Source organism: Lissotriton vulgaris, chromosome 12, assembly GCF_964263255.1.
Source record: "Lissotriton vulgaris chromosome 12, aLisVul1.2, whole genome shotgun sequence".
Classification (NCBI taxonomy): domain Eukaryota; kingdom Metazoa; phylum Chordata; class Amphibia; order Caudata; family Salamandridae; genus Lissotriton; species Lissotriton vulgaris.
Genome location: NC_141700.1, coordinates 797583415 through 797610547, shown reverse-complemented (window position 1 = coordinate 797610547; position 27133 = coordinate 797583415). Strand labels below are relative to the sequence as shown.

The window sequence follows — 27133 nt, the reverse complement described above, 5'->3', positions numbered from 1 at the left end:
TGCATCTTCGAAAATACTTTAGTTCAAGGTATCTGCTTGCTGATTCAATGTGCAGTGTAAGCAGTTATGCGGATAAACATGGTTATTGTAGGAAGGTTGATACCCGACTATGGTTACCCCAGATTTTTTGCCTAGTGTTTAGCTGGTTTTCAACTTAGTTGGCCTGGGATCCTGTTAATCAGGGCCCCAGGCTATCTGCTCTCTTTGTAAAATGGTCCATGTACCCTAGGTACATCTCCAATTTGATATTGGGTTACCTTATCAGCCCCTGTACAGTGTACTATAGGAACCCAGGGCATAGGTGCATCCAAGGTCTACCAGGGGCTGCAGCATATCTTTTGCCACCCTTGGCTGGCCATCCAAAACGACACAACTGGCTGATCACTCAGCTGGGACAAGGTGGTGTAATCACCCCTTGCTTAGATATAGTATACCTATATCTAAACCTATATCTGGACACATATACACCTATAAGTCACTCCTATGGCAGGCCTTAACAATCCTGGAGGCAGAGTGCTTGGTTTTATGTGAGATGGTGCTCTAGCATGAGCTGAGCCTGTCTGCAGCTTTCGGGACCAACTCCCTTAGCTGTTCTGGGATATTGCCATACCATATACTCTTAAGTGCATTATAATCCTCGCGGTTACTTGCTAACTTTGGTTTGGCTTTATCAAAACATGTCGTGTAAGGTGTCATACGCTTTGGAATACTACCCCCTCGCCAGTTCTGGCTACGGGGGTAGCATTTCACCCTTCTAGAGGGAGAAGACATGTTACTTTGCTTAAACGCGGTTAAATCTAACCAGAGCCCCAGCATCACAAAATGGATACTGCTGCCACAGACACAAGTTTGGCCTTCTGCTGCTGACCGAAACTCCGGCAGGGGAGGCCTGGACAAATGGTATCCTGTCACAGGGAGGTGTTACACCACCCCAGACAGGAGATAGTGGATTGTAGCAGGGAGGGTTGAATGAAACTAGACACTGCCTGGGGCGCACAAGGAGTCCCATGCATAGCCCAGTTCAAACCTGTGCTGGGGCACTCCAGCCCCAGCTCTGGCGCGAAACTGGACAAAGGGAAAGGGGTGTAACCACCCCCTTCCTGGGTCCCAACCATAGGAGGGACCTAGCAGGTGACCCAGCCCCTTGATTTGGAATAAAGGTAGGAGCTGTGCCAATGCAATTTAGATCATCCTGACTGAAACTTTGAAACGAAACTCTGGACCCTTCGACATCCTACTCAACGTAGAAGACTGAAGAATCTCCCTTGTGGTCAAGGAGTGGCCACCCTGTGCAAGCAGGCACCATCAGTGCGACAAGACTTTCTTAGCCGTTGCTCCCGCCGGAGCTTGAACAACAGAGACCGACAAGACCTGGACTCCCAGACTACCAACAACCCGATCCACAGTCCTAGCAAAGCTTAGACCCGTGGAGGCGATGAGAGACGTGGGACCGGCCATCTTGAAAAGTCAACGAAGTGCTTCCTGTGCAGCTCCCGAGGCTCCCTCGACGCTGTGCTTTGGGGTTTGAGAAGCCCCAGCCCCGAGCAGCCTGTGCTCCAAAGATCACCTCTCCACACTCATCGAGTGCTGCGTGGGGCCCTTTTGTACTTTTCCTGCTCGACACGTTGTCCGGTCGCTTGCCCGTTGGCTAGTGGCCTCTGTGACGACAAAACACCAAAACTACACTGCTGGTCTGGATGCTCCAGACTTGCCCGAGCTCCCCTGAAAAGGAGCCATCGATCTGACCTTCCCGGTCCGATCAAGAAGACATCTTCGAGTCCTGCGTGGGTTGCCTTTGCCAAGGTTTGGTGACTCCGAATCAAGTACCGACACCGCCGACAGCAAGAGCCTTCGTGGGACAGCTCGTGTTCACCAGCTGGTCATCCTCGATCCGTCCTGGTCCAAGTGGCAGCGGAGACTAACACCTCGACATCACCTGATTGCAACCCAACATCTCCTGGTTCCTTCCTGGTTCCTCGCTGGTCACTGGCTAGTGACCTGAACTCTATCCCCTCTGCTTTCAGGTACTCTACATCTTCGATCCACTCTTGAATCCAACCGGACTCTTCTACCCTGGCCGCCTGCAGCATCTTCATCTACAGGCTCCATAGAACTTCACGACGAAACCCGACACACTTTGGCACCTATGCACCCGCTTCCTGTGGTTGAGGTAATGATCTAACTCCGGTCCTCCTATAGTGGATTACACCTCTAGTGTCCTAGTTTTAAGTGGCTAAGTTCTAGTCCAGTCGGAAGTCTCCGAAACCTGTAACTTGCTGATTTTTTACACACCATTGACTTGTATGGTAAACGTGGTTGCCTATAGTCTCTGCACCCGTATCCTGTGGGCCTCTCCCGACCTAACCTTTCGTTAGTCCAGTGTAGGCCCAGTGATTCCCAAGGCCCTAGGCCGGTTCATTGTTCGTGACGTGGTACTTATACCACTTTCTTAATATATGGTTTGAGGGGCCACCCGGCCTATCCATAATTGTGCAGCTTATTGTATGTTATACTGTGTTCTTTGTTTAACGCTTGTGCTCCTGTTCTCCTAAAGAGTTAAGGGGATTATTCTAGAAATAAATACATATATTTTATAATATATAACTTGTGTGGTGTCCTTTCATTTGGTATTAAAAGGGATTGCATATGGTAAAACAGCTGGCTTCACATGCCCTCTTGGGTTTAGCCTAAGACTGCTTTGTCCACGCTACCATTAGGATAGCTGGTCTATAAGGTTGACTTACAACCAATCACCATAAGGGTCGTTTTGACTGGTACAAGGTGCTCACTAGAATTAGTGGTCATCATATACCAGGCCAACTTCTCACAGTTATCATTATCAATCAACTTAATTTCAGCTCAATGAGCAATAAAAGTACACAGTGCAAAACAAAATATATACTTAAAAACATTATAAATACAAATTTCAGCTCATGAAAATATGTACAACAGCCATACAACATCAATCGTCTGAAAAGCTACCACAGTTTCAAACAAAAGCCAGAGGAACAAAAACCTTGAAAAAAGTCCTTAGGAGTGGGCTCGTTAGGGGTCCTCTATGTCGCCCGGGTTATCCAAGTTAAATATCAAACATATAGACAAAAATCAGTACATAGATAGAAAGCACAACAATCAATCATTGCTGAAAAAACCTACGCTAGGCCCTCTTCTCCCAGCAAGCTATAGCCCTATCGCTTGTCTCCCCTTTCCAGCAAAGATTTTTGAAAGTCCATGAACTTGCAGCTGTCAAAATACATCAATGACAACAATTTGCTCGACGACACACAGTTCGGTTTTAGGCAGGGACACGGGACAGAGACGGCACTACTGAAAGCCGCGGACGAAATGAGAACAACCATGGACAAGGGAGGATCAGCTGTCTTGATACTCCTAGATCTCTCCGCTGCATTTGACACGGTCGATCATATCATCTTGATCGACCGTGTCGCAGCTCTGGGAATAGGAGGAACAGCTAAAGACCTGATTGCTTCGTTCCTCGCCAATCGGCCGCAGACTGTCAAAATGGGCAATTTCACCTCCCAGACCTTCTCTCTCCCCTGTGGCGTTCCACAGGGCTCCTCGCTAAGTCCGACGCTTTTTAATATCTATGTATCGGACTTGGCGAGGGTGATAAAATCCTACGGCATTGCACTGACCACATACGCCGATGACACTCAACTAGTGCTATCGGTGTACAATAACGGAGCTAGCGTGGCAGCCAACTTCCAGGAGGGTATGAAGGCAATAAGCTCCTGGATGTCATCAAACTGCCTCAAGCTTAACTCTGATAAAACGGAGGTGATGACATTCGGGAGCTTGAAACCAGCATGGTCCCCACAATGGTGGCCACCGGAGCTGGGATCCCCCCCCCCAACCGGTGACTAAGGTTCGCAACCTGGGAGTCACCTTCGACAACAAACTGACTTTCCACCACCACGCCAATGCCGTCGTATCATCTGCATTCTATACACTCAAAAAAATCAAGAAACTTCTTCCATATCTACCACAGTCAGCCGGCAAAACACTTATCAGTACTTTAGTGTTTTCAAAAACGGACTATTGCAACTCTCTGCTTCTTAATGCGCAAGAAGGAGTCCTCAACAAATTCCAGACTGTTCAAAACGCGGCTGCAAGAATCTTACTTTCTATCCCCAAATTCACATCAGTATCCCATCGCATCAAAGAGCTCCACTGGCTCCCAATCAGGAGCCGAATAAAATTCAAGGCTCTTTGCATAGCCTACAAGACCCTTAACTACCCAGGGCCTAAGTTCCTAAAAATAGCTCTTCATCCATTGGAGCATCGCAGAACACTTCGATCCTCTACAACCTTTATGCTGTCTGTCCCTCGGACAAAAAAAGCCACCTGGGGAGACAGGTGCTTCACTACAGCCACTGCTAAATTATGGAACTCCCTCCCATTGCATATCAAAACTGCCCCCACCCTCATTAAATTCCGAAAGAGCCTCAAGACATGGCTTTTTTCCTCTGTTTAACCACCCTTAAAGAGTAAGGAGTTCTCTGATCACTAGCGCCGAGACACCTGTATGGGTATTTGCGCGCTTTAAAAATAGCAAAAAACAAAAAAACAAAAACAAAAAATATACAAAAATCCATGAAATATCCACCTAAAATTCATAAATCCTCACGTAAAAACAGGAGCCGTCTGCTCAATGGCGCATTCAATATATGTGGCAGCAGAAAAGCAGATCTTGATCATGGGCAAGGTTAGCAGGGAGATGAAAGCAGCTCTGCAATAACGAATATTGGCCGCCCTGAAGATGGGCAGCAAGTAGCGTTTCCTCAGCAACGAGTAAAATTTACAGAATAACATAAGATGTAGGGTAGTTTGGGGTGATTGATCGTCACAAGGACACAAGGGAAGTTGTAAAAAAATATGGGCCTTGTGACAGAAAAGCAGCTAGAAAGTTTGCCGTGCCTAACCGGAGTCTAGTCAAAAAGAATTCATGATGCATATTTCCCACCCATACTAAGTATAGCACAGGATTAACAGTCAGACAAATCCCCATATAGGTCAGTACCATCAGTTTATCTACAGCACTCCGCATTCTAAACTCCTAGTATCCCTCTAAAAACGCATTCTGTTGAGTCCTAATAGAGCTGGATAGTGATTTGCTGAGAGAGGTAAGGAAAATGCTACTTACCAGTATGCATCTGTTCTTGGCATGTAGAGCTGCGAGTCTCACACTGAGAATTAGATCGCCACCTGGTGTTGGGCTCGGTGAATGCATCTTGTTGTCGTCTTGGAAGAAGTCTGTGTAGTCACGAGATAGATGACTCCTCCCTTGGACGATAGTGCGCATGGGCATCGGCTCCATCCTTAGATTGTTTTTCGCCATGATGGGAAATGATGTAGTTAGTAAAAAGAAAGAAGAGATGTCCATGTGTCTATATCTAATTAAGATGGAACTGGAACAGATACAGGTCCCGGGGAGGCGGGAGGGCGTGTGAGACTCTGCAGTTCTACATGCCAAGAACAGATGCATACTGGTAAGTAGCATTTTCCGTTCAAGGCATATGAGCTGCAGATCTCACACTGAGCATAGATTATAAAGCAGTATGTCCCCTAGCAGTGGTCACCTGTATCTGTTGCAGTAGTTTGAAATAGAGTTTGGAAGACAGCTTGGCCCACGGCAGCTTGCTGCTTGGCTTTTACATCATCACCGTAGTGTTTAGTGAAAGTATGTGTTGTAGACCATGTCTCTGCCTTGCATATGTCTTCTAGAGGAATGTTCCCTAAGAAAGCCATAGAGGCTCCTAGTTTGCTTGTGGAGTGCGCCCTAGGAGGAATTATTAGTGTACGCTTTGCTTTTTGGTAGCATATTTGAATGCATTTGACAATCCACCTTGCAACTACTGCTTTAGAGATGGGGTTGCCGTTAAGTGGTGGAGAGAAAGCTACAAACAATTGTTTTGTTTTGCAAAATGCTTTGGTTCTATCAATGTAATAGAGAAGAGCTCTTTTAACGTCTAGGGTGTGTAGAGCTCTTTCTGCCACAGAGTCTGGGTTTTGGAAAAACACAGCAACAGAGATAGGGACGTGATACTACTTCCCTTGGGTTCACAGCTTACTGGACTTTGGACGCTGCTTTGACTTGTCTACCGGTTTGTGTCCCCGTCGCCCTTCCCCTCCTCTTTCCATGTGGTGTCCTTCACCCTCCCCTTTCCCGCCTTCATTACCTGTCTACTTCCCCAGATCCTTCCCCCTCCCCTGAATCTATCCCCTTGCCTGCTTTGCCCCTTACGCATTTATGCTTATTGTTTATCTCAACCTTGAAAGTAACTATTTTGCCATGCTCTAATAACTATGTAACCTTTGTAACGATGTAACCTGTGACTATGTTCTGATGCTCATGTAAAGAGCTCTGATACCTCCGGGTCTAGCCAGCGCTATATTAAACCTTTAAAATAAATAAATAAACCGGTAACTCTACAGATTGGTTTAAATGAAACAAAGTAATGACTTTTGGAAGGAATTTAGGATTTGTTCTTAGAACCACTTTATTACGGTGTAATTGTAAAAATGGTTCTCGTATAGCGAAACCTTGAAATTCACTAACTCTCTTAAGAGAGGTAATAGCCACAAGAAAAGCTGTTTTCCATGTGAGGAATTGCAGTTCACATTTGTGTAGAGGATCAAAAGGTGGTCCCATGAGCCTGGTAAGAACAATATTTAGGTTCCACACTGGAGAGGGTGGTAACCTGGGAGGAATGATTCTTTTTAATCCTTCCATAAATGCTTTAATAGCAGGAACTCTAAATAAAGACAGATGTCTATTTTGTAAGTATGCTGCAATTGCTGCAAGATGTAGGCGTATAGATGAATATGCCAAGTTACATCTTTGTAAATGTAGAAGGTAGCAAATGATATTTTGGATGGAAGCATCTAGAGGATCAATTTGATTATTAGTGCAGTAAATGGCAAATCTTTTCCATTTAGCAGCATAGCAAGCTCTAGTAGTAGGTCTCCTGGCTTCTTTAATGATATTCATACAGTCTGGTGGTAGGTTAAGGTAACCAAACTCTAAGAGTTCAGGAGCCAGATCTCCAGATTCAATTGGTTTGGATCTGGATGTCTGATGTCTTCATGGTTCTGCGTTAGCATGGATGTGTCAGACGTAGCTTTTGGTGTGGAACTAGGGATAGTTCTAGCAGTGTTGTGTACCATGGTTGGCGTGCCCATGTGGGAGCTAGAAAAATCAGTTTGAGCGACTGTTGTCATAGCTTTCGTGGTATTAGTGGTAGTGGCGGAAAAGCGTACGCAAATCTGCCTGACCAGTTCATCCATATCGTATTGCCCTTGGACAGCAGGTGTGGAAACCCGGCGGCGAAGGTTGGGGATTTTGCGTTTTCATGTGTGGCGAACAGATCTATGTCTGGATGACCCCACTTGTGAAAGAATGGTAGAAGAACTTGCAGATGTAGTTCCCATTTGTGAATCTGTTGTGTCTGTCGACTTAACAGATCTGCTATCTGATTGTGAACTCCTGGAAGGTGTTCTGCTAAAAGATATATGTTTTGTGGAATGGCCCATCTCCAGATGTTCTGTGCAAGCTGGGACAGTTGTAGAGAGTGAGTCCCCCCTGTTTTTGTATATAGTACATGGCTGTCATGTTGTCCGTCCGGATTAAGACAGCTTTGTTTTCTACTTGTACTTGGAAATTTTTGAGCACTAGTAATATTGCTAGCAGCTCCAGGTGATTGATATGGAGCGCTTTTTGTTGATTGGTCCATTACCCTGGAGTTGTATGATGTAGGAGATGGGCTCCCCATCCTGTGAGAGCTGCATTTGCTGTAAGTATTATTTGTGGAACAGGTTCGAGGAACGGCCTCCCTTTTGCCAAGTTGCAGGTGTTCCACCACTGCAGAGAGCGATGTGTGCGGCTGTCCACCAACACCAGGTCTGTCAGTTGTCCTTGAGCATGGTTCCACTGTTGTGCTAGACATTCTTGTAACAGACGCATTTGCAGTCTTGCATATGGTACAATAAAAATGCAAAATGCCATCAGGCCTATTAGTCTCATGAACACTCTGGCTGGGAGAGAGTGTTGATGTTGAAATTTTGTGACTAAGGCTTGAATGCTCTGTATCCTTGCTAGACTGGGATACACTGGAGCTGTAGACGTGTTTATTGTAGCCCCTAGATATTAATGTACATAAGAGGGCTGCAGATGCGACTTGGTGTAGTTGATTGTGAACCCTAAGTTGTACAATGTTTGAATTGTCTGAGATGTGTGTTGGACACACTGATTGAATGACTTGGCTTTTATGAGCCAATCGTCTAGATATGGGAAGACATGGATGTGTTGTCTTCTGAGATGTGCTGCTACTACTGCTAGGCACTTTGTGAACACTCTTGGTGCAGTTGTGACCCCGAATGGAAGGACTTTGAACTGATAATGCTGTCCTTCCAGTACAAACCTCAGATACTTCCTTTGAGAAGGATGAATAGGAATGTGGAAGTAGGCGTCTTTCAGATCTAGTGTTGTAAGGAAGTCGCCTTGTTGCAGCAATGGGAGCACTTGTAAAGTGATCATATGAAAATGATCTGAGTGTATATAGTGATTGAGGGGGTTGAGGTCGAGAATTGGTCTTAGTGTCCCGTCCTTTTTGGGTATTAGGAAATACAGCGAGTAAACCTCTGTTCCTGTACCCCTCCCCCCATGCTATACTCATCATCATTTTGAGGTGTATGTGGTGAAGAATGAGGAGTAGACTTTTCAGGAGAATTTGGAGGTGAAATGTTAAGAGGAAGGGGAGATGTAGGAGAAGGAAGTACAGGAGAAGAAGGTTGCATAGGAAATGTGGCAGAGTCCTTATTCTTGACAGGCACTGCAGGTGTAGGTGCTGTGTCTGACTTCCTCTTCCTGTGTGGTGTAGTGGATACATGACCTGTCTTCAGATCAATGTAGATCTTCTTTTGTAGAGGATCAGGTTGGAAAAGGTCTTCTCCTTGCCGAACCGCTGTCGGTGCCGATTTTTTCGGTTCCGGGCGTGGTTGCTGCTTGTCTTTAGCCTTAGGAGCTGAGACAGGGTCTTTTGGCGTAGATTTCGGCACCGAAGGTATTGTCTTCGGAGTCGAAGGCTGTTCAAGGGCTTGAGCGCATCGGAATCAGGCCTTGTAGGTTTCATTACCGAAGATATTGGCTTCGGAGTGGAAGCTGGTTTAGACGGCTTCGAGGCATCGGAAGCAGGCTTCATAGTTTTGTCTTTAGAAGTCGGCAGTTTCGGAACCGGGGCTTCTTTCGGTCTCGGTGCCAAGGGGGATCGGCACGTGCGGTTTGCTCAGTAGGGAGCTACCGGAAGGCTTGAGTATTTTCTTCGGAGCTGGGCTCGATGGCGGGGCTTTCGAAGTGTTTTTTCGGTCGTGACTGGGCCCCGGAGGCGGAGTGTGGACCTTTGCCTTCAATTTAGGTGCTGGGTATGGGGCAGGGGCAGTAGTACTCACGCGTTGACCCGATGGTATGGAGTCATCTGAGTCGTCTGCCCTGGATACGATTTGGAGATCGTCTGAATCTTCTTCTGGAACGACCAAAGCTTCTTCGTCGAAGATATCCACCGGTTCCGGGGCGCATCTCTGCATGTCGTGTCGGCAGGCCCTCCGATCTCGAATGGTCTTTTTTGATCGAAAGGATGCACAGGCTGTACAGCTTGACTCGTCGTGTTCTGGCGATAAGCACAGGTTACAGACCACGTGATGGTCACTGTGTGGAAACTTTGCTTCACACTAGGGGCATCTTTTGAATGGCGTCCTTTCCATGAGTTGCAGGCCTCATGGCGTGGATAGGCCCAACGGCCCACATCGATTACCGGAATCGAACAGATGAAGTAGAGTCGATATTTGTTGATATTGGAGGTTGTTTGTAAAGTTTTTTCGTGTCGAACTACCATTAAAGGTAGATTTTGAACACGAGCGGAAAAGTTACATCCGAACCCAGTGGCCGAAAAAAACAATCTAAGGATGGAGCCGATGCCCGTGCGCACTGTCGTCCAAAGGAGGAGTCCCCTATCTCGTGACTACAAAGTCTTCTTCCAAGATGACAAAAACATGCAATCATCCGAGCCAAACACCAGGTGGCGATCAAAGGCTCAGTGTGAGATCTGCAGCTCATATGCTTCGAACACAAGTCTTCTCATCCCATACTACAACAGGTATTCTGAATATACTTCAGCCAAGGAATACTCAAACAGTGGTCGAGATTTAAGCAGTCGGCATGCATAGCCCTGTTGTAGGGAGTCTGGTTTTTGGTCCAGATTCTGAGGCATCGAAGGAGCGGTTGAATTTTGATGAAATCGCTTATGTAGCCAATCCCTGCCTCAGTGTGCCAGACAAAGGAGCTAGTGCTTTGGGAGACAACTAACAAGCTCTTAATAAAGCCATTCTCAATTTTTTCAAGGCCTCCCTGATCTTCAATGCTCCACACTTCTGCCCCATACAAGTCAGTTATATTTTAAGACAACAAGGGGACCCAAGTAAAGTCAGCCAGAGACCTCAGGATTCAATTATTACAAACTACAATGGTCCCTAGGAAATTAGGGATGAGGACATAAATGAATATAGACCCGATCAGTACTATATTGGTTCAACTTGTCCAGACGGACAGAGGTCTACAATTTAATATTTAGCAATTCATAGAAATACGTACAAACGAAAATAGAGAGTGGGACACAAGACTGCATCCTACTACAAAAACAGGAACAAACAGTTAGGAAACACACAGGGAGGCTCAGGCAAAGCTCACAGTTTGTTACAGAAACAATTCTTAATGTGATAAACAAATCGCAAGGAACACCTTTACATAGTAAAATGCTAGAACTTCTAGTGACGTATAAGGTGTTTTAAGGTGTCGACGGCGTTTCGATCCATGGACACCATGCGTGGATCATCATCAGGACATTTATGATAAGCATGCCTGTATAAATTTGCCTTAAATAATTAGAAAGTTCATGTGTGATGATAAGGGTGAGATGTAAGGTCCGGCCTGAGGACAGCGCTCATCTACATGTAGGTCCGAGTGACAATAGACTTCGTTGTACCATACCGGTGGCACCGGAGAGATAGGAGGGAGTGGGGGATCTGTAAGAGCCACGGGCATGTGCTCACAGGAACGCCTTGGTGCAAGGGTACTGGCGAGTATGCTTTCCCAAGCAATGAAATAAATGTGGGAATAGGGGGCGAGGTAGGAACCACAGTCGTGTGCTCGATGTGATCGGTCGGCGGGGTCACCTAAGTCCGGAGTCCTCGGGGAGCTGCGAGGGAGGTCAGCTTCCATCGATGCTGGAGCCATACAAGTCCGTAGCACAGCATTTGGCTTTGTAAGCCAGCGAGAGTTCCTTTATGGGTTTCTGACCCAAATTTGCGGGCAAAATTGAGAATGGCCTCTACTAATTTGGAGAAGGCAATGCCTCCAGTGGTCTTCAAGGGTGCACATGAGATGTGTATCCAGGGGAATGCCAAGGTAGGAAAAAGTAGGAACAGAACCAACTTTCTTGCTGTTCACTACAAAAGAAACATTATCCTTATTCATTCACCTAAAAATCATTATGTGAGTCTTGTTTTGGTTTATAAGAAGATCTAGACTGACCATAAACTTACAAAAAACAGTCCACCAGTCGTAAGCCATTTGCAGTCCTGGCAATTAGGATCATGTTGTCTGCATAAATTTATGTGGGAATACTACACACACCTACACGAGGGCAATCTACCTTTAGGTTACCAGTTTATCCCCCAAGCTGTTTGTACAAATGGAAAAAAGAAAAGGAGCCAAGACATAGCCCTGGCATATGCCCCTTGCCAGGCTGAAAGCTGGTGAAGTTTCTCCCCGGAGCCGTACCTTACACTGGCAGTAACATCATTGAAAAGATCTCTTAAGGAAATGAACAATACATTTGAGTCATGATACCCCACGATTTAGACCTACTGACCGAGTTGAAAGCAGAACTCAAATCCATAAAAGCCAAATACAGCTTGCCATGCTTGGCCACAGTATATTTGGCAATCAACAGATATAGATTTAAGGACTGCTTGACGGTGCCTAGGCTAGAGCGGAAACTGAATTGGAAATCCGAGAGCATGTTATACTCCTCGGCCCATAGCTGCAAACGGTCCAACAGAATTCGGTCCATAATCTTTGCAGTGGTATTTATCAGTGAGATGGGGCGATAACAGTGGGGGGAATTTTTTTAATCTTTTTGAAAATAGGAACAATAGTCGCATGGGACCAGATCATGGGGGGCAAGCAACTAAGACGGCATTGAGGACATTTGCCAATAAAGGGACCCACAGTGGGATATTAGATTTAAACATATCAGAGGGACAACCGCCCAGGTAACTTCTTCCAATTTAATAGCTGGGCCGACAGAAAACTTAGTGAGACGCGGGGACACAGTTGGAATGCCGGTCAGCCAATGCAATATCAACTGATGTTTATTGAAAATGACTTTCACCTGGATTCTTCTTCCTTGTAGTTTCATGCTGTGCTGTCAGTTTGTACCATAAAGTTTTTGCTGATCAACAACTAGAGGAATGCTTTCCACATGTGCAGCTGGGAGGTCCAGCAGGTAGGTAGGGTAAGATAGCCACCACAGATTATGTCCCCTACACTAGCAAAGCCTTGAAAAGTGCTACCTAAACCAGGAGGAAGGCTTCTGCCAATGTAAGGTTTCCATTACCCTAATTCCAACGGTTCTGGTAATGGAGTACCATTGGCAGGAGTAAAATATACACGTAACATGAAGTGGACCCAGGAATGGCTTCCCCTACAGTATCTGATGTTGGCCAGCTTTTAAGAAGCATACGCTTTTCCAGACATGCGTCTAGAAGACAGCCAGATGCAGTATATCCTTTGGTTTGTAAAGAAGCAGGATTTCTTGTAGCTCACAGGACAGCCCAAATCTGAGTCCATTGTGGAAAATAATTGCTTACTTTTCCTCTGTGAGCTGGCTTTCCAGCCACGGGTACTGGTTTACTGAGGAGAGTGACCAATACTCCCTTGCACTTCGAAAATAACCTTGGAGCTGACTTTAGGTCAAACGTAAGAACCTTGAAAAGGCTCTTTCTAGTTTACAAAACAAAGGAATTTAATTTTCTGTTTCCCACATGGCTAGTAAAATGAAATATGCACCCTGAAGCCCTATTGAACATGAACTACCTTGACAACATTCCTTTTTTCTTGTGAACACCGGGTGCTCATCCTGCAGCTTGTTTCCACTGACAAGTCTGATGTCCCTTTTCAGTTCAAGATAATGCTATTAGGTAACCAGAGGCTTTACCAATAGAGATGAAGGGTTTGGTCTCAATACACAGCCATTCTTTACAATTGAAAGTACTAACTGTCATTTGTGGGGTCTTGCCACTCCTCCAGATGCACATTCATTCTCCACGCTATAGGAAAAAGAAACAGTGAGGGAGGAGTTGATGTCTCTTTGCCTGGTGTTTTGAGGTACTTTAAACTAAGTGGCTGAAGACAGAGGATGTTTTCCTTAAAGGTATGGTTTAGCTAAAACGTACTGCTGTCCTTGTTGAGGTTGCTGCTGTGCGACTTGTAAAATGATTGATGGCCTCTTTGATGATCTCTCCTCTCAAACGCATCTCTTCTACCACTTATTTGCAACTGAACAAGTACCTGATTCTTGGTGGGGGTATCATTCACCCTATATTTAAGGGTAGGAACAGTTCCCAATTCAGCAAACTATCTACAAACTTCCGTACGCGATAATGTAGCTATGCACTTTGGAGGCCTTCTACACAAAGATCTTGAGTCCTAGGTTGCAGAGCAAAAAAACTATTCCAATTAACCAAACAGGTTAACCTAATGGCCCTTTTTTTAATTGATTGATTAAACTCTGGCTGATTGGTCATTGTTATTCCTTTGCTTCCTGGATTTTAAATCTACTTTCTTATCTCGTGCCTAGAGGCTTTATGCTCCAAAATATCGAGATTAGGTATTTCACCGATCATGCTGACCGGATTCATCTTGTTATATTCTAACACAAGGTCTTGAGTTAAAGTCAGGGACAGCACCACAGGATCACATTAGAACTACACAACAACAGGCCTGAAACAAGGCTGCGTCTTAGCCCTATTACCGTTCAGCATCTGTCTATCAGATCCTACAACTACACTAAATAACATCAGAGCCCACTCCCCTTTAAGATTAGTCACCCAATATCATGTCTCCTCTGTGTCTTCCCTATATGGATGATGTCCTCTTACTAAGCAAAACAAACTGGATTACAGAATTTGCTGAATACACTTTACAGATACTCTGAAACTCACAAATTTAGAGGTAATTTTATCTAAACAAAAATTATTATTATGGGCCCAAAAAATAACAAAATAAGGCAACTGTCATTTGAATGAGCTCCAAGTAATGAAAGGGCTGGAATACTAAACTCCGGCTCCTAATAGATAATCAAGAACCATTTATTCCTCATAAACAATACATCAAAATAAGACCGCTACCCTGGTTTTTGCTTCTGTTGCACTCTATAAACATTGCGTTTGGTTCATAAGTGCTGGTGAGAAGAGGCACGCTTTTAGACAACATCAACTCAAATACCTGTAGGGGGATTTTCCATCTTCCAGGACATGCCTTTCCACCACAAATTTGCTCAGAATTTGGCCTAATTAAGCAAACAAAATCCAGTCAAGAGGTTTACTTGAAAATAGGTTTTTAATTCAGAGCAGCAAAAAATTAACACACTCAACCACCTGCTGTTGATGAAAATGTAAAAGTCCGATGAAAATGCACCCTCACATTGCATTTTAGGAGAACCGTTGCAGACTTAGAAATAAGAGGGCTTTGGGATGCACTCATTACCTTTTGCGGTGTTATAAAAAAATTATTACAAAAAACATGGGATTCTTTCACTTTTGGTAGACAAACACAGCTTTGCAAAGCGTGCACATGCATGGGAGGTGATAAACAGCTACTCGTACTAGCTGGGTATGGCTGATTGGTCGAGTGCAAGTGATTGCCAAACGTTATTCGAGACCTGTGGAGCATATGTCTAATTTGGTTTTGGGAGGCTTTTTACATGCCTCAGTGATTGTCTGTAGAAACATCAGTGGTGATTCAGATTTGCTGACACTAAATAGATGTTTCTGGTGAGGCCCAGTGTGGTCAGTTCCAGCAGGTGTTTTCTGCCTATGCCTCAGTAGGTTGTAGGAACAGTCCAGAGGACATAAACATGATTCTGGCATTTACAAGAAGCCACTGGATTGAGTCGAGTTCGATGGTTGCATTTGAAGGATTACACACATGCTGAAAGTTGCGATCTGTAGCCGTTGTAACCGCTTTCAGTTTCTAGAGGAGATGAGAAGGATGATATTGCAGTAATTGAGACATGCTACTGAGGGCTGTAATCAACCCTACCCTGTTGTCTGGAGTATTAGAGGGTTTTACTAACTAGAGAAAAATGCAGCTGGAAACCCTTGACCCCCATGTTTATTTATAGAGTGACAAAGTTCATAGTAAAAAAGAACAATAGTTACTTACCTGTAATCTGTGGTTCTCCAGTATTGGTGACTTTCATAGATTCACATGCCTGAATCATTCCCCGTCGTCGGAGTGGGAGTCCCACGGTACATAAAAAAGCAATAATATGCCATAATAACATAGAAAAATCTTGGTAATAACCAACCAGGAAGTAAAGTAGCACAAGCTACAGGAGAAAAAACTTCCACACTCATGACTATCCTAGTCATTTTGTATAGCCCAAACTGCAGCCAATCAGGCGACAGCACCCACCAGAAGGTTCTCCCCAGAGGCTCAGGCTCTCAGATTTTCTCGCACAGGAGTGAAACCAACATAATTGCCTGAGGAGCCTCTGAGGGGAAGTGGGCGGCTGCATGTGAATCTATGAAAGACACCAATACTGGAGAACCACAGATTACAGGTAAATAAATATTGTTCTTCTCCAGTATGGGGGTGTCTTTCATAGCTTCACATGCCTGAATCGAAGTAGATAGCACTATACATCCTTGCTTGGAAGACGCTGTTTGTAACATAAACCTGTATATATGAAAAGTATATAATCATATAGTAGAAATATCACATTTCTGAAAGCATGTAAAAATGCAGTTACGTAAGCATGTACATAGAAATAAGCATGAACAAGCATCTGAAAAGCAGTAAAAAGGAGGAGGGAAACAGAGACTCACCTAATTTAAAAAGATTCCGCAAAACTGCTTGGCCCACTGAAGCATCAGTCTCGCTAGTTGCATCCAAACAATAGTGTTTGGTGAAAGTATGCCTGCTGGCCCAGGTTACCGCTCTGCAGATGTGCTGAAGAGGAACTCCAGCGAAAAGAGCAGTCGAGGAAGACAAGGCTCTCGTTGAGTGAGCCCTTGGTGTTGTCTGCAAAGGTCTTCCTGCTTGTGTATGACAAAAGTCAATAGCTGCAGAGATCCATCTAGCTATTGTCTGTTTAGACACTGCATGACCTTGACGAATTGTTCCATAGGCAACAAACAATTGATCCGATTTGCGTATTGTAGAGGTCCTTTGTAAGTACAACTTTAAACACCTCTTGATGTCTAGTGTATGCAATGCCCTTTCCGCAGGGGATTGCAGGTTAGGAAAAAATGTCTTTAAGACGACTGGCTCATTCAGGTGAAAGTCCGAAGGCACTTATGGCATGAGTTTTGGGTTAGTGCGGAGCACTACTGAATCAGACGTGAACTGCAGGAAAGGTGGATGGACCGTGAACGCCTGGACATCACTGACTCTTCTTGATGAAGTTAAAGCGAACAAAAGTGACACCTTCTATGTAAGAAATTTCAAATCCACTCTCTGAATTGGTTCAAAAGGATGGCGCGTGAGCTGCGCTAACACTACATTGAGATGCCACGATGGACGTGGACGACGAACAGGAGGGAACATTCTGAAAAGACCTTTGAAGAACTGTTGTATTATTCTGGAAGAATAGAGTGAAGTGGAACCATCCTGGCGGTACCTTGAAATGGCTGCTAGAAAAACCTTTAGAGTTGCATGAGACAATCTCGACCTTGCCAGATGTAGGAAAAACGGTAATATCTGCTCTGGCTTGGCTAGAAAAGGATGAATTCCAGCTGAATGACACCAGATACAGTATCTCTTCCATTTAAGTCTGTATGTTTTTATTGTAGCAGGTGCTCTAGCTTTGGCTAGCACCTCCTTGCAATCTGCAGGGATATTCAGGTGGGCGAATTCAAGGTACTCGGGCGCCAAACTGCTAATTTCAGAGATGTCGGGTCCGGGTGGTAAATCTGACCATCCTGGATGGTGAGGAGGTCCAGAATCGGTCGAACCTGTATTGGTTCGCACTCCGATAGGAGAAGGAGCTCGGTGAACCAGTATTGGCGAGGCCATCTGGGGGCAATCAGGATTAGGCGACACAGTTCTTTCTTCATCTTCCAAAGAACCCTGGGAACCAACGGTATCGGAGAAAAGGCGTAACCATATATTTGATACCAGTTGATCAAAAACGCATTCCCCTGAGAGTCTTTGTGGGGATGCCAGCTTGCAAAGAACCGGCATTTGCTGTTCTCCTTGGTCGCAAAAAGGTCTAGATCTGGATGACCCCACTGCTGAAAGATCCAATCCACCGTAGGTTGGTGAAGTTCCTATTCGTGGGTGGACACCTTTGTCCTGCTGAGTGTCCGCAAGAACGTTTGCCGTTCCCGGTACATGTACCGCCAGAAGATTGATTCTGTGTCGTATTGCCCATGCCCATATTTCTTGGGCTTCCTGAGACAGAAGAGCCGATCTTGTTCCTCCCTGTTTGTTCAAATAGTGCATGCTTGTAGTATTGTCTGTGCGAACCAATACTGTGGCCCCTTGAACGATTGCGCGAAAGGACTTGAGGGCTAGGAAGATGGCTCTCAGCTCCAACAGATTGATGTGCCAGAGTTTCTGTTGAGGACTCCATTTCCCGCTGATCGTCTGCCCTTGAAGATGAGCTCCCCAACCTTCGAGGGATGCGTCCGTGGTGATTATAAAGTTTGGTGTGTCTTGGATGAACGCGCAACCTTGTTGCAAATTCTTTCTCTGAATCCATCAGAGAAGAGTACCTCGGATGCGAGGGGTGATCCAGATGAGGTCCTCGAATGATCCGGACACCTGTAACCCTTGCAGGCTGAGTTCTTCTTGAAGAGGCCTCATTCTGAGACGGCAATTCGGTATCAAAGGAATGCAAGAAGAGACCATCCCCAGAAAAGACTTGAATTGTCGGGCTGAAACTGACTTTTTTTTAGAGTAAACTTCGAGCCATGTCCTGAATTCTGTCTTGCCTCTCATCCGAAACGAAAGCTTGGACTAGCAGTGTGTCTGGAGTTGCTCCTAAGAAAGTTTGTCTTTGGGATGGCTCTAGTTGTGACTTGCTGAAATTGACGGAGAGACCCAGTGACTGGAAGAGACACAGACACCGCTGGATATGGTTGTCTGCGTTTGTGTAAGAATTCGCCTTGATAAGGCAGTCGTCTAAGTATGGAAATATTTGTATTCCCTCCAGCCGGAAGTGTGCTGCTACTGGGGCCAAGAACTTCGTGAACACCCTGGGAGCTGAGCGTAGCCCAAAGGGAAGGACCTTGAACTGATAATCCCTGCCAGCCACTCTGAATCATAGGAATTTCCTGTGCCGAGGCAAAATGGGGATGCGAAAATATGCACCTTGGAGATCCAAGGTGGCCATGTATTCTCCCTCCGAAAGAAGATGCAGTATTTCTTGAAGTGACAGCATCTGGAATGTCAGCTTTTTCAAATACTTGTTTAGAGCACGGAGATCCAGAGTTGGACGCAACTCTCCATTCTTCTTCTTTACGAGAAATAATCTGGAGTAGAAACCTGCTCCTCTTTGAGCCTGTGGAACCTTTTCTATTGCTCCTTTCTTTAACAACAAATTGATTTGGGAAAACAACTCCTTGAGATGAGCTGGAGGTGGGCCCTTTGGGGAAACGTCTTAAGGAAACTATTCGAATTCGAGGGCATGGCTCTTGGCCACAATATCCAGGACCCACCTGTCCGATGTTATTGAGGACCATTTTGCGTAGAAATTTGAGATTTTTCCTCTAATTTTTATGCGAGGATGTGGCAGTAGCGGTGGCAGGTGATGACACTCATTGTCTATTATCCTTTCTGCGGTAGGCAGGCTTCCTTTTGTTTTGGGAATAATTAGTGTTGCGCTGACCGTAGGACTGGTAACGCTGGCTTTGGTAAGGTTTATTCCTTTGCCTGTAGGAGGGCTGCTGACTACAACCTCCTCTATTAGAGGACGATCCACGTCCTCTCGCACCTCGAAAGGGCGGCTTTCGAAATTGTAAGGTGCCCAGGGATCTAGCTGTCTCCGTGTCCTTTTTGATTGTCTGCAGGGCTTCCTCAATATGCGGGCCAAACAAAAACTCTCCGTCGTAAGGCATATCTAACACCTTCGCTTGAATCTCCTGGCGGAACGAAGTTGCTCTCAGCCAGCCTTGTCTACGCAAGCAGCTGCTCCTGCCAATTGCCTGAATCCAGTTGAAGCTACATCAACTGCAGAGTCAATCACTTTCGTCGAGATCCTTTCACCTTCCTGCAGGATTTTCAAAGCCTCGGAGGGATCTGGAAGCATGTTGACATATGGCGAGATGTCAGACCACATTTGCCGGTCATATCTGCCAGTATGGCCAATGAGTTAGCAGCCCGGACTGTGGTTGCTGCCATTGTTGACACACGATTACCAATTGCATCCAGACGCCTGCTGTCTCTATCCGGTGGGGCTGCGATTGGAGAGGAAGGGTTTCTTGACCGCTTCTGTGCAGCCTGCATGATCACCGAATCCAATTTCGAATGTCCTATAAAGGCAAGCTGGGGACTTTTCAGGAGTCTTATATTTTTTGTCTATCCTTGGCAAAATTGTAGGAATAAATGCCGGAGTAGACATGACTTTAATCCCCTCTTTCCAAATGAAATCGATAATAGGTATCGACTTAACTTGTCTCCTTGGCTGATCCTTAGAATCATAAAGGAAGCATTTTTGTAGTGTAGCCTCCATGTCAATATGAAAACGTTTTGTAGCTCTCTCCATGAGAAGATGGAACCTTCTACGTCAACCGGAGGTGAATCAGCAGTAGCCGGAGGCGAAGGAGAAGGTGTTTGAACTTGATAATCATCCCACTCCGACATCATGGAACTTTCATCGACTTCCCCTTCTTCTCTCTCTTCTTCCTCAGAGGAATGTGGTTCTTTAGGCTGATGGGACACTACAGGTGGGGGAGACTTCGGAGGTCTTAACTCCGATATTGGCGTTTGCACTACATGTGTAGGAGGCACAGAGTCCGCTGACTCCGACGGTGGTAAACGCCTATAATAATCACTAAGCATGTGCTGAAGATTTGTTAGCAATGCTACTGGCATCTGAGCTCAAGGAATATTTTTAACAGGTGATGTCACAAGCTCAGGCGAATAATGGTCGTCTTGATCGTCCTCCTGGTATTTGATGTTCAATTCAGAAGGACTTGTAGCTGTCCCAAACCTTTCATCCATATCCGATTCCTCCTCACTATCTTCAGAGTCCAGTAACTTGTCAGGGACCTGAAGGGGTACTGTTTGAGGTGATAGACGTAGAGGAGACAAAGGTTCTAGGACAGAACTGCGTCTCTGGAGCAAGGATGGCTTTGGCGTGGATGCAAAAGCTGTAGACGGTGACCAAACCTGCATGGTGGTACATGTGGACAGTTGCGGCGTTGACGGAGGCCCCATCAAAGGACTCGTGGATGGAGGTTTGGCTTCAGACAATGAAGAGGTTGTAGTCGACGATTGAGTTGTCTTTGTCGACGACAGTGTAGGATTCGTCGACGACAGTGTAGGATTCGTCGACGACAGTGTAGGATTCGTCGACGACGGTGTAGGATTCGCCGACGACTGTGTAGGATTCGCCGACGACTGTGTAGGATTCGCCGACGACGGTGTAGGATTCGTCGACGACAGTGTAGGATTCATCAATGACGGTGTACGATTCGCCGACGAGCTCGTGGACGACGGGATGTTCAACGACGGTGATGTAACATCCGTCGACGGTGGTGTCGACGAAGCTATCGTCAACGGAATCTTCTTCAGATTGGCCGTCGACGAGGCGCTGACGATGGCAGATGAAGATTCCTTCTTCGACGAGATAGGTCTAACAGCAACAGACCATCATTGACGGTGAAGACGCTGTCTACATTAAAATTTCAGGTTTAGGTGAAGTTATGGTTACCGTAGACGTTGCGTCAACGAGGATCTTCGTCGGAGTTGACGACGGCATCGTCGACGACAGGGACTGTTTCTGAGGTAAAGTTTACTCAGAAGTCACCTTTTGAGGTAACTTTTTGGTTGTCCTTCTCGGGGGTGTGGATGGCCCAAGTTTGGCCTTAGTAGGGGGAGTAGCCTTAGAAGTGGAAGGCCTCTCAGACCCCTTAGAAGATTGTTGCAGCTTTACAATCTTGGCCCCAGAAGAAGATAGCACCTCTTCAGCAGCTCTCTTTCTAGAAGGTGTTGTAAATCCAGAGGCAATACTGCCTACCTCAGAAACATTATAGTCTTGATCCTTGAGCTTTTGTAGCCACAAAAGCAGGCGGCCTTCTCTGTCCCTGAGGGTCTTCTGAGGGAAGGTCCTACAAATCGTGCAGTCCTTCACTTGATGATCAGGGTATAGGCAATAAATGCACTTCTTGTGGGGATCTTCTTTAAAAAGCCGGAGCTTACCACAAGAGTCACAAGGCCTGAACAAAGATTTCTTAGATGAAGACATCTTCAAACTAGATTCCAGAAGGAAAATAGAGAAGTACTGAGCAGAGCTCTGGGAGACTCCCTTCACACGACGTGCGGTAGAAAATCTGAGAGCCTGAGCCTCTGAGAAGAACCTTCTGGTGGGTGCTGATGCCTGATTGGCTGTAGTTTGGGCTATACAAAATGACTAGGATAGTCATGAGTCTGGAAGTTTTTTCTCCTGTAGCTTGTGCTGCCTTACTTCCTGGTTGGTTATTACCAAGATTTTTCTATGTTATTATGGCATATTATTGCTTTTTTATGTACTGTGGGACTCCCACTCCGACGACGGGGAATGATTCAGAAATGTGAATCTATGAAAGACACCCCAATACTGGAGAAGTATCCTTCGGTTCTAGATTTTCAGAAAGGTTTATTGAAGGATCCATGACCACTTTCCTCCATCACCAGAACCTCCACTTTGGCCTCATTTATACAGACCAGCTCTCCCTCATCCAATTGAGTGACCACACATACGCCAGAGGTACCCTCAGGTCTATACATATTTCTAAGGAGGGGTGGCAATTACAAGTTTCAAAGGGCCAGGAATGACTCCAGAGAAGAGGGAGCCAGTTATCATTTTTTTTGTCAGTCGTAAGAGGGCAACATTGGGATTATTACGTGAGTTGGATGTTGTTGTCATGGGGATTTAGAAACTAGGAGGAACCCAAGGGTTTGAAAAAGGTGTAAATAAATTCTAGCAAGTTGGTGTAGAGCGAATAAGAGAAGTTTTGGAAATGGAATCCCAGATTTTGGTGATTTTGTTTACACAGAATTTCAGTACATCTTTGCATTGTAGCACAAGTTACCTACCTTCAGTAACGATATATCTGTAAGAAACAGTAGTTACTATTAGATTCCTTACCTTAGAATATCCCCAGGCGTCAGACTGGATCCGGAAAGTTTTGCGTAGCAGTACCCCTGCGCGTCGGTAGGCGTCGTCTGCGGCTCCGCGTCCGTCGTCGGCGCCGGGATGACGTTGTCGGAGTAGTTAACACTCCACCCTCATGCACTGATGTCAGTTCTTATACACAGCTTTTCCGCGCCAAAAACGCTGAGCCATGATAAAAACCAACACTGGTGCCATGAAAACTAGGACCCTGAAAGGGGGTGGCCTTAACTCTAGATATCGGTTCACAGAACAGGGAGGATGGGTGGGGCGGTAAGGAATCTAATACTAACTACTGTTTCTTACAGATATATCGTTACCGAAGGTAAGTAACTTGTGCATCTGAAAGAAACAGATTAGTATTAGATTCCTTACCTTAGAATAGATACCCCAGCAATACCAACCCGGTGGTGGGTCTGCGAACAAATGATCACACCAGAAAGTCCTGGAGAACGGAACGGCCGAAAAAGCCATCTCTCCGGACTTGGCTGTCCAGGCAGTAGTGTCTTGCGAACGTGTGCAGCAAGGCTCTCGAGGCTGCCTGACAGATGTCCTGCAAGGGTACTCCCCGACCCAGGGCAGTAGTAGCCGCGGTGACCCGAGTGGAATGGGCACGTAGCCCCACAGGAGGCTCTTTTTTAGCCAGCGAGTAACAAGCCTTGATGCACAAGACGACCCATCGAGAAATGGTCCGTTTGTGCACTGCCCGTCCCTTCTTAGCGCCCACGTAACCAACAAAGAGTTGGTCATCCACCCGGAACTGGCGTGTGCGATCAAGATAGTATGAGAGCGCACGTTTTGGGTCCAGACGGTGTAGCCTCTCTTCCTAGGGATGCGGAGGCGAAAAGAAGGTGGGCAAAGTGATGGACTGACCGATGTGGAAGTCTGAGACTACTTTAGGCAGGAAAGAGGGTCGCGTCCGCAACACAACTTTGTCCAAATGGTCAGAAAGGAAAGGAGGTTGAGAAGAAAGAGCCTGGAGCTCACTGACTCTCCTGGCAGAGGTGATGGCAACCAGGAATGCAGTCTTAAGAGTAAGGAGACGAAGAGGACAGTTATGAAGTGGCTCGAAGGGAGCGCACATCAGATAAGTCAGAACAAGGTTCAAGTCCCACTGAGGCATCACGAAAGGAACAGGAGGGAACATATGAGTGATGCCCTTCAAGAACCTATTTACAGCTTGGGACTTAAACAAAGAGGGCTGATCAGGGAGCCTGAAGAAGGCAGAAATGACAGGAGGTAGCCCTTGAGAATGCCCAGAGCAGAGCCCTGCTGGGCAAGAGAAAGAAGAAAGAGGAGAACCTCTGAAATCGGGGCAGAAGGGATCCACAGCCTTTGCTGTGTACCATGCCACAAATTTGTTCCACCTGCAGGCGTATACCGATTTTGTGGCGGGACGCCTGGCTGCCAGAATCACATTACAGACTTACGGAGGCAAGTCAAATGGCCTCAACTGCTGCCGCTCAATCTCCACGCATGTAAGTGGAGACTGGACAAGTTCGGGTGGAGGACCGTCCCCTGCTGCTGCGACAGAAGGTCCTCCTGAAGAGGCAGACAAATCGGGGGATCGACAGACATGCTGAGTAGCTCGGGATACCAGTATCTTCGTGCCCAGTCCGGAGCCACAAGGATGACTTGGGCCCGGTCGCGCCTGATCTTCAGCACTCTGGGCAGAAGTGGTATAGGCAGAAAGTCGTACAACAGACGGCGGCTCCACTCGCGACGAAAAACGTCTCCGAGCGAGTGCCGCCTTGGAAATTCCAATGCGCAGAACTGATGACATTGCGCGTTCTCTTCTGTGGCGAATAGATCTAACCAAGGCTCTCCCGGTGGGCCGGCAGGACGGGGATATGAAAATATGCATCCTGTAAGTCCAACACTACCATCCAGTCTCCCGGGTCCAGGGCACCTAAGACCTGAGCCAAAGTCAGCATCTTGAACTTCTCCTTCCGGAGGAAGCCGTTGACGTTCCTTAGGTCCAAGATAGGGCGTAGGCCTCCTTTGCCCTTCTTGGGAACCAGAAAGTAGTGGGACTAACAACCACGTCCTACTTCTGGCCCAGGAACGCGCTCGATGGCCCCCTTGGCCCAGAGGGCCGAAACTTCCTCTTGCAGAAGTTGCAAGTGATCCCCCGACACTCGGTGGTACTGCAGTGGCATGGCTGGAGGGGTCGCCTCGAAGGGGAGGGAATAGCCCCTTTGGACGATTTGCAGCACCCAACTGTCCGATGTGATGGCGCGCCAGTGGAGGAGGTGATGGCAAACCCTGCCCCCCAATGGCGTTAAATGGGCCTGAAAGCTCGGACTAGGAAGGCTTTGAGGCAGATGCTGCGGGGTAGATGTGGACTGGCCGCGCCGTTGTCCCCTGTTACCGCCTCGACGGTAACCACGTCTGCCATTGCGCTGAATGTTAGTCTGCGGCCCGTGGCTGGCAGGACGTGTGAGAGCACCCCTTCCGTGGCCACAAAAGGAGCGCTGGGCAGAAGATTGCTGGCGCGGGCCGACAGGCCCAAGGACTTGGCCGTAGCCCTGGAGTCCTTAAAGCGTTCCAGCGCATTATCTGCCTCGCCACCGAAGAGGTGGCTGCCATTGAACGGCATGTCCATAAGGGTGTTTTGCACATAGGCCGAAAAGTTGGCGGACCTCAGCCAGGCGTGGCGGCGAACCGCCACAGACGTGGAAATCGCTCTTCCTAGCGAGTCCGTGGTATCCAGTCCACATCTTATAGAGTACAGCGCTGCGTCTCTTTCCTCAGCGAGGGCTTGACAGAGTTTCGCCCGGGCTCCCTCCGGGCACTCAGGCAGCACGGCCGCAACTGTATCCCACTAGGAATGGGTGTAACGGCCTAAGAGGCACGCGGTGTTGACCGACCGCAACCTCTAACTAAGGGAGGAGAACATCATCTTGCCGAACTGTTCATACCTCTTGGATTCCCGATCTGGTGGTGCAGTCGGGAATGCGGATTGGGAAGTGGAGGCCTGGATAACCAGGCTCTCGGGTGGGGTGGGTGGACAAGAAACTAGGGACGCCCGGGGCTGGGAGGTGGCGCCTAGCGACTTTCCTATCTACAGGGGGACCTGTAGTGGGCCTGGACCAAGTGCCCAACAGGACGTCTGTGAGAGCCTCATTAAAACGGCAGTAGAGGCTCTGGGGAGCTTACCTGTGGTTTAAGGACCTCTGTGAGGATATTAGACCTCAATGGTGTGACGGGGAGCTCAAGAGCCAAAGCCTTGGCTGCCCTCATCAGCACCACACTATAAGCAGCCCCCTCCTCTGTAGCCACGGTAGGAGGGGAGACAAAACCAGTGTCTGGGGAGGTATCCAGGCCACTGGCTTCCCCTAGTTCCTGTGTCCAGTCCTGATATGACTGGCACTCACATGCCAGGGGGTCCTCAGACCCCCCCCAGTCTCCCTCATCGTCCATGTCCTGAAATTCAGGGATAAAGGATGGACCCAGATCCTCAAAGAATTCCTCTTCGGCGGCGCCGCTCCGATGCCGGATCCGGACCGAGGGGTGGACCAGGGTCATCTCCGCACAACGCCGGGGATGACACCCTAGGGCCGACGCCGGTGGGGTCGTACGGTCGACCAGCAGCGACCCGGATCCGGAACCGGATCCAGTGGGGCCCTGCGGCGCCGGGACCTAAGCACCCGAAGGCGCCGGGGCCAAAGCACTCGACGGCGCCGGGGCCGAAGCACAAGACGGCGCCGGGGCCGAAGCACCCAGCCCGCTTGGGCACCCAGTCGGGTCCGCTTGGCCCGAAGGCGCCGCAGAACCAGACGGAGGAGAGAGCGACCTCATGGCCATGAGGAAGGCGTCGATCTCCTCCGGCGTCGCGTTCTGCCCAGGGACCGGCGGGTATGGAGCAGGTCGCGACGCCTGCGGCTCTAGCGGAGCCGCGTGGGCAGTGTCACCCGAACCCCCGGCTGCGTCGCGCAAGCGTCGGGGGGAGTCAGAAGAGCGATGTCGCCTCTTCGACTTCTTGTGCCTCTTACCTGAGGACTTGGAGCCCGACGAGTGGTGTCGACTCGCCGAGCTGTGATGACTCCGGCCCCGCGACCGGTCCCTCGACCTCCTTCCGGACCTTCGAACGGCGCGGGCCCGACTGCCGGAGCTCGAGGCTCTTACGGGACCGCTCCCGCCTAACCTTCGACGTCAAGGCCCGACAGTCGGGGAAAAACTTGTCATCGTGGTCGGGCCCCAGGCAAAGTAGGTCCCGGCGATGGGGGTCGGTAACCGACATGGGTCGGTAACCGACATCAGTCGGTTGCAGTCAGCACAGGGCTTGAACCCGGGCATCTCTACCGGCACCGATTGAGTCGTAGACTCGAAACGGATCCAAAAAGGATCAAAAAAGCTTTGTCAAAAACTGACTAAAGGGTACCACTTTCTCCGGACCTGCGCTGGCTGGCGCCGAAAAAAGAAGAACTGACTTCAGAGCGCAAGGGCGGCGTCTA

The 27133-nt window shown here is 47.5% G+C and overlaps 1 protein-coding gene across 4 annotated transcripts in view; it reads right to left on the bottom strand.

Moving 5' to 3' along the window:
- CAMTA2 (calmodulin binding transcription activator 2) overlaps nucleotides 1-27133 on the bottom strand; it is an 897177-nt gene that overhangs the window by 589380 nt on the left and 280664 nt on the right. The window lies entirely within an intron of this gene.